The 8,891-nt window shown below is 37.1% G+C and overlaps 1 long non-coding RNA gene across 1 annotated transcript; it reads left to right on the top strand.

The window, feature by feature from the left end:
• Window positions 1–258: 258 nt before the first annotated feature.
• LOC137531966 (uncharacterized) lies at window positions 259–1,865 on the top strand. The gene is made up of 2 exons (XR_011023820.1): window positions 259–322; window positions 1,771–1,865. It is a non-coding gene; the product is annotated as an uncharacterized lncRNA (long non-coding RNA).
• The last annotated feature ends 7,026 nt before the right edge of the window (window positions 1,866–8,891 follow it).

Raw genomic sequence — 8,891 nt, 5'->3', positions numbered from 1 at the left:
GACAGACCATATTCATGTTCAAACTTTTGTAAAGCACATAAGACACACAGGTAAGAGACCTCTATCATGTTCAGAGTGTGGGAATACTTTACATGACAGAAATAGCCTTGAGAGACACCTAAAAAACTCACACAGGTGAGAAACCTTATTCATGTTCAGAGGGTGGGAAATGGTTTACTCAGAATGGATACCTTACTAGACACATGAGAATACACACTGGGAGCGGCCTTCCTCTTTTTTTTTTTTTTTTTTCAAACTCAGCCGGTATGTGACCCAGATATGACCATGTGACAGCTGTGAAGCCATCATACGTGGGTCTCAGGTCTGCATCATAGTTTGATTTTCTTTCCTCTCCTCCCCCCCTCCCTCACTCCATCATCACTACAATATATCAAATATTCCACCAGTGGCTCAGGTCAAACTAATTATAGTAAGAAAGAGAAAAAAGAAAGTAAGAAAAAACAAAAAAAACACAAACACCAGCAAAAAACAAACTCCACCTACCCATCTTAACATTAAGTGGTTAATATCCCTTTCCGACCACCCACTTATTTTATGGGCATGCCCTCCATGCATGAGCCATCAGGGCCGGACCAAGCCAATGGAGGGGACAGGCCTCATGCACAAACAGGTCACATATCTAAGCTGAGAAGCAAAGCAATTACTCTTATTTCACCTTTCATACACATTCATATAAGTGTCTTCTATACTTCAACATATATCCATGCATCTGCACATTCATCCATCCATTTATCCTTACAATTTCAGTTGGTAATATAGTGGTTATTTGGTTCTTTTCTCCTCATCCCCTCCACTTCAAATACTTAACTACATATTGTATGTTACTTATTTTTTCCCATGCAATTTTCCATTCCTCCATTTGTTTGTTGGTGCCAGCATCTTCTACACTGCCCTCGCCACCTTGCAAAAAATCTGACATCATCCATATCCACTCTTCCATACTGGGAGCTTTGGGGTTCTTCCAGGATTTTGCTATAAGTTTCCTGGCCACAATTGCTGCAGGGATTACTAGTTTATTTGCATGTCTAAAGCGGTCAGGTTCCATGCAACTCAACAGAGCGGTACTGGGATGAAAAGGGGAAGGAAGTTTAATGAAATCTCCTATCTCTCTCCAAAAGTTCTGTATAACCGGGCACGACCACCACATATGCATATATGAACCAAACGCGGTAAGACATCTCCAACAGTTCCCATTTCCGCCTTTAAATTTAGCCATCTTAGAGGGTGTGAAGTACCATCTCGTCATGAGTTTATAATTAACAAGTTGAAATGAGGTATAGCTGGGGGTCCAAATTTCCTGGAATACTGCTCCCCAATCCAAGTTTTGGATATGATTTAGGTCTTGTTCCCAGCTTCTACAGAACTTAGGTAGAGGATCAGTTTGACAACTGTCAAGAAAAAAATATAAATTTGCTGTCATTCCCTTCCCCACCCTCGAATGAAGAAAACACTTTTCATAAATATTTATGGTTTTACTTATATTATCCTTATGTTTGGAAAGGTAGCTCCTGACCTGGAAGCTCCACAGCCCATTATCCATTCTGACCATGTTATAGATCTCCCTCAATGTGGAATCTCTGTGGCCAACCAAGTCTAGGATTCTAACATCTCGAGGGAGCCCACATTCCTTGAGCCACCCTGAAGTTAAGCCAGGTTGAAAATCTGGGTTATTGCGTAGAGTGGTTAGTAATGATATTTTATTGCTCTTTGACATAGATCTTATAACTTCCATGTGGGTTTTAATTGCAGGTGCTAATAATGGATGGCTGATAGAAGGGAGGAGTTTTGCTACCGTGTGGGGGTGCCATGAATCCAACATATCGTAATTAAACAGACTTCTTTCATATGTTGTCCAGAATCTCTTCGGGTCGCATATCCTGAGATCTAAGATTCTTTGCAATTGGAAACATTGGGCATATCGTTTAATATTTGGTGCCCCCATTCCTCCCAATTTCTTATGCCTGCTTATTATCTTATATGAAATTCTGCGGTTTGGTGTTCTCCATATGAAATTTTGAAATATATTGTTCCAGACATTATACCAATTCCTTTGGATGTTTATTGGCAAATTTTGTACTGTAAATATTATTTTAGGAAGAATTTTCATTTTTATAAAGTTGATTTTCCCAATTGTATTAAATTGGGCATTTTTCATTTTACTCAGTATCTTCTCACAATCTTTTTGCACTGGTGTATAATTATGTTTGAATAGATCATTGAAATCACTACATAAGTTGATACCGAGATATTTAATATGAGAATTGGTATAATGAATGCCATACCTTAGTTGTAGGGTACTCAATATTTCGGCGGGACTTTTTATGTTTAATACTGTAGTTTTAGAATTGTTTACTTTATAGTTCGAGTATTTGGAAAATTCAGTTATTATTTTATTTGCTTCTTCGAAAGAGGTCAGGGGACTGGTTAATGTCAAAAGAAGGTCGTCCGCGTATGCTAGTAGTTTACTTTCATAGTTACCTATATGCCACCCAGATATCTCCCTGTCAGAATGGATCATGCGTATTAACACTTCTATGCCTAAATTGAATATTAGCGGGGAGATTGGACATCCCTGCCTCACGCCGTTCCCCAAAGGGAAGGAGTGTGTCAAGGTACCGTTGATTTTTACTCTGGCTGTTTGGTTTAAATATAGATTTATTATTCGTTTGATAAAGATGGGACCGATACCATAGTGTTCTAAAGTTGTGTAGATAAATGGTCTTGAAATACGGTCAAACGCCTTTTCAGCGTCAATGGCCGCTAAGATGGCATCTTCATTACGAATTTTTGCGTTATATATAAAGTTTATTGCTGAAGAAATATTGTCCGATAGTCTGCCCGATTTTCTAAAACCCATCTGCTCCTTCCCCAGTAGCTGATCTAACACCTTTTCCAGTCTTAATGTTAGAATTTTTGAAGATATTTTAACATCAATATTAATTACCGAAATGGGACGATAGTTGCTACACTGTAGGGGATCTTTACCTTCTTTATGTATTAGGGTGATTGTGGCCTGATTTGATTCTCTAGAAAAGGTCTCACTTTCATCCAGATTATTAATCATTAAACAATAGTCAGGTGCTATCTCCTCTATGAATGCTTTATAGAACTCCGAGGTGAAGCCGTCGGGACCCGGACTCTTACCGATTTTAAGCAAATTTACTGCCTCTTTAAACTCTATTTCTGTTACCGGGGCATCCAGCGTATCTTTATTCTCGACTGTAATTTTTGGTAAATTTACTTGTGTAAGATACCTGTTCATATTATCAACTGGCATTTCCTGCTTTATACTATATAGCTCTGCATAATATTTCCCAAATACTTGTCCTATTTCTTGCGTGCTGTAGCTTAATTGACCGGAATTATTCTGTATTTTTTCTATGAATTGGGCTGTTTTTTTTGATAGCTTGGCCATACATTTTCCTGGTTTGTTACAGTTTATGACAAAATCTTTTTTGAGTTTTTTATATTCTTTACTACATTTTTCATTTAATATTTTATTTATCCTATGCCTAATTGAATTAACTTTCAAAAAATTATCCTGCTCAGGATTTTCCTTATGTGTGGCTTCCGCTGTTTTGAGTTCATCCATTAAATTATCTAACTGCTTAGTTTTTTGTTTTTTAATTTTACTTGCTATTGCTATTAAGGAACCCCTTATAACACATTTAAAGGAGTCCCACATTATTTTTCCGGAATTTACTGAACCCTGATTTTCTGCAAAGAATTGTTTAATCTGGGTCGCTACTGTCTCCTTCACTGTAGGCTCAAGCAAGACAGAGCTGTCCAATCTCCACCGCCAATCAGTCATGACATCCTTGTTCCACTTAAGGGTGAGTATCACTGGTGCATGGTCAGAATAAGTAATACTTCCAATTTTTATTTCTATTATTTCCAGAATTTCATTTTGTGGTAATAAGAATAAATCTAATCTAGTGTAGGTATTGTGTACTCCCGAATAGAAGGTATAATCTCTCACCCCAAGGTTATAAATTCTCCAGACGTCTACCATTCTATAATTTTTTAAATGTTGTGTGAGGGATGTAATTTGTTTTTTTGAAATATGGGACATACCTTTCGAGGAGTCTAGGTTGGGTTCAAAGGGGAGGTTGAAATCTCCTCCCATTATAATTTTCCCTTTTTTTAATTTACTCACTTTATCCAGCGCTTTTTTTATAAAAGCACATTGGCCATTATTTGGCGCATATATGTTTGCCAGCGTGACGGTTTTACCGTTCAATTTTCCAACCAAGATTAGTAACCTAGCCTCATCGTCTTTATAGATCTGACTTGGTTCGAAACAGATCCTGGAAGAAAATATAGTGGCCACCCCACACGATCTGCCCCTATCCTTCGAGTTAGTATACCATAGGCTATATTTTTTGCAATATTTGCTTGGTTCAAATTTACTCTTGAAATGAGTTTCTTGTAGAAAGGCTATGTCTATTTTATTCTTAGTTAATTCTGTTAAAATTCTACCCCTTTTTTTCCCTGAATTAGCTCCCTTAACGTTTATTGTTTCAATCTTTAAGTAATTCATTAAAATGTTCTACTTTATTGATAATTCCATAAGGAGGGGGGGGGGGGGAAGAAAAGACAGACTGAATTTGTATACATCAGAGAAGCATATTTTCCTTTGCACCTGTATTCCACCATTCATTCCACTCATACCATTCGTACTATACAAATCATCCTTAGGATGAAGACCTTGAGGGTCACCTCCCATTGTGATCCCAAGGTCGTTAGTCACCTTTCCCATCTCACTGCGGGATATAGGGGACCTTTGTCTACCTAGACAATTAGCACAGTTGGATTTTGTGCTAAAATAAAAAAAAAATTCCTATCTCCGGCTGTTGCCGGTGGCGCGTTTGCTAAAATCGCCTCCCGTTTCTAGTTCCTCCCAGCCTGGTATTTTAATTTGGGGGAGACCAAACAACTGTAACAAGGGCTCAGTTGGTTCACCGTCTCTTAGTGTGTATGATTTTTGGCCCATTGAGACCGCGAGTGATAGGGGGAAACCCCATCTATAAGTGCCTCCCTTCTCCTTAATAGCATCCAAAAGGGGTTTCAGGAGCCTCCTTCTATAAACAGTCTGAGAAGACAAATCATTAAACAGCGGCCTTCCTGACTCCACATGGCAATCAGATAAAATCTCTGGATCAACACCACTGGGCATTACCTAGTAAATATAGCCATGGATGTTTTTCAGTGCAAGAAAAGTATCTAAGCCCCCTTTAAATGCAGATTTAGAATTTGCCATAACTACTTCCTGTGGCAATGCATTCCACATCTTAATCACTCTTACTGTAAAGAACCATTTCTTAAGTAAATGGCTAAAACGTTTTACCTCCATGTGCAGATTTGTGAAGGCTTAGGGACAAAAAGCTCATACGCATCCACATGATAAGACACACAGGTAAGAGGCCTCTGTCATGTTCAGACTGTGGGAAAACTTTACATGATAGAGCCTTCAGAGACACCTAAAAACTCACACAGGCGAGAAGCCTTAATCATGTTCAGAGTGTGGGAAATTATTTATTCAGAATGGAAACCTTCATGGACATATGAGAATACACACTGGGGAGTGCGCTTTTTAAAGTTCAGAGTGCGGGAAAGATTTCTATGATAGAGGAAAGTTTCATAGACACCAAAAAACTCACACAGGTGACAAACCGTATTCATGTTCCGACTTTTGTACAGCACATGACAAGACACATGGGTAAGAGGCCTCTGTCATGTTCAGAATGTAGGAAAACTTTTCATGATAGAAAGAGCCTTATGAGAATGGGTGGGCCATTTATATGGATACACCTGATCTATGTATACACCCCATATTCAACATCATACCATCAATTTTTTTGTTCCAACAGTCTTGGAGTAATGTATCCAATGTGGGTTAGTGTCAGACCAATAGTGGCGGTTTTGTTTGTTAATTTCACCATTCACATAAAATTATGTACCCATATAAATAGCCAAATTAAGGTGTATCCATATGAATGGCCCACCCTGTACTGTGGCCTCCTCCTCCCCAATAGCCACCCTATTCCTCTCCAGATTTATTTGCTTTAACAGTTAGTGTGCAAAATCTGCACAGTGAATGTGAAGAAACAAATACGTCCAACTGCCACCGCCATAAATATTCACATGTACAACTCTTCTTCACTATGAAAAACACTTGTCGACCGCCATCTGTAAGAAAACAGATGAGAGACAACACAAAAAAAGAGATACCAATTTACATGCATTACCACATACAACAACAGATATAAAATACTACCCATGAAATGGACACAAAGTGACCTCTAAAAAAAGATTGTTTATATATTCATACATATCATACTGAAAAAGAGAAAAAAAGTCAGACAAAAAGAGTAAGAAAGTTGCAAGGAGGAAGAACAAATAGATGTTATAACAAACCCGATGCCAAACTCTTCTTCAACATGAAAAATACTTGTCGATCGCCATCTATAAGAAAACAGAAGAGAGAAAACACAAAAAAAGAGATAATAATTTACATGCATTACCACATACAATAACAGATATAAAATACTACCCATGAAATGCACACAAAGTGACCTGTAAAAAAAGATTGTTTATATATGCATACAAATTATACTTGAAAAGAGAAATAAAGTCAGACAAAAAGAGTAAGAAAGTTGCAAGGAGAAAAAACAAATACATGTTATAAAAAACCAGATTCCAAACACTTCTTCAACATAAAAAATACTTCTACAGCTCCATCTGGAAGACAAAAGAAGAGAGACAACACAGAAAAAGAGAAAACAACATACATGCATTTACACATACAATGGAAGATATAAAATATTACACATTGCAAAACTAAAGGATACTACAGGGTGGGCCATTTATATGGATACACCTGATCTATGTATACACCCCATATACAACATGATACCATCAATTTTTTTGTTCCAACAGTCTTGGAGGGATCGATCCAATGTGGGTTAGTGTCAGACCAATAGTGGTGGTTTTGTTTGTTAATTTCACCATTCACATTAAATTATGTACCCATACAAATTGTCAAATTAAGGTGTATCCATATAAATGGCCCACCCTGTACTGTAGCCTCCTCCTCCCTAATAGCCACCCTATTCCTCTCCAGATTTTTTTTTAACAGTTAGTGTGCAAAATCTGCACCGTGAATGTGAAGAAACAAATACGCTCAACTGCCACCGCCATTCCAATTCACATGCACAACTCTTCTTCACCATGAAAAACTTGTCGACCGCCATCTGTAAGAAAACAGAAGAGAGACAACACAAAAAAAGAGATACCAATTTACATGCATTACCACATACAATAACAGATAAAAAATACTACCCATGAAATGGACACAAAGTGACCTGTAAAAAAACATTGCTTATATATGCATACATATCATACTGAAAAAGAAAAAAAAAAGGCAGACAAAAAGAGTAAGAAAGTTGCAAGAAGAAAGAACAAATACATGTTATAACAAACCAGATGCCAAACTCTTCTTCAACATGAAAAACACTTGTCGACCGCCATCTGTAAGAAAACAGAAGAGAGACAACACAGAAAAAGAGAAAACAACATACATGCATTTACACATACAATGGAAAATATAAAATATTACACATTGCAAAACTAAAGGATACTACAGGGTGGGCCATTTATATGGATACACCTGATCTATGTATACACCCCATATACAACATCATACCATCAATTTTTTTGTTCCAACAGTCTTGGAGTGATCTATCCAATGTGGGTTAGTGTCAGACCAATAGTGGTGGGTTTGTTTGTTAATTTCACCATTCACATAAAATTATGTACCCATAAATAGACAAATTAAGGTGTATCCATATAAATGGCCCACCCTGTACTGTGGCCTCCTCCTCCCCAATAGCCACCCTATTCCTCTCCAGATTTATTTGCTTTAACAGTTAGTGTGCAAAATCTGCACAGTGAATGTGAAGAAACAAATACGCCCAACTGCCACCGCCATACCAATTCACATGCACAACTCTTCTTCACCATGAAAAACACTTGTCGACCGCCATCTGTAAGAAAACAGAACAGAGACAACACAAAAAAAGAGATACCAATTTACATGCATTACCACATACAATAACAGATATAAAATACTACCCATGAAATGCACACAAAGTAACCTGTAAAACAGATTGTTTATATATACATGCATATCATACTGAAAAAGAGAAAAAAAAAGTCAGACAAAAAGGGTAAGAAAGTTGCAAGGAGAAAGAACAAATACATGTTATAACAAACCCGATGACAAACTCTTCTTCAACATGAAAAATACTTGTCGACCGCCATCTGTAAGAAAACAGAAAAGAGACAACACAGAAAAAGAGAAAACAACATACATGCATTTACACATACAATGGAAAATATAAAATATTACACATTGCAAAACTAAAGGATACTACAGGGTGGGCCATTTATATGGATACACCTGATCTATGTATACACCCCATATACAACATCATAACATCATTTTTTTGTGAATGTGAAGAAACAAATACGCCCAACTGCCACCGCCAATCCAATTCACATGCACAACTCTTCTTCACCATGAAAAACACTTGTCGACCGCCATCTGTAAGAAAACAGAAGAGAGACAACACAGAAAAAGAGATATCAATTTACATGCATTACCACATACAATAACAGATATAAAATACTACCCATGAAATGGATACAAAAGTGACCTGTAAAAAAAGATTGTTTATATATACATACATATCATACTGAAAAAGAGAAAAAAAAAGTCAGACAAAAAGGGTAAGAAAGTTGCAAGAAGAAAGAACAAATACATGTTATAACAAACCCGATGCCAAACTCTTCTTCAACATGAAAAATAC

Source organism: Hyperolius riggenbachi, chromosome 9 (genome assembly GCF_040937935.1).
Source record: "Hyperolius riggenbachi isolate aHypRig1 chromosome 9, aHypRig1.pri, whole genome shotgun sequence".
In the NCBI taxonomy this organism is placed as follows: Eukaryota; Metazoa; Chordata; class Amphibia; order Anura; family Hyperoliidae; genus Hyperolius; species Hyperolius riggenbachi.
This window is presented reverse-complemented; position numbering and strand designations above follow the sequence as displayed.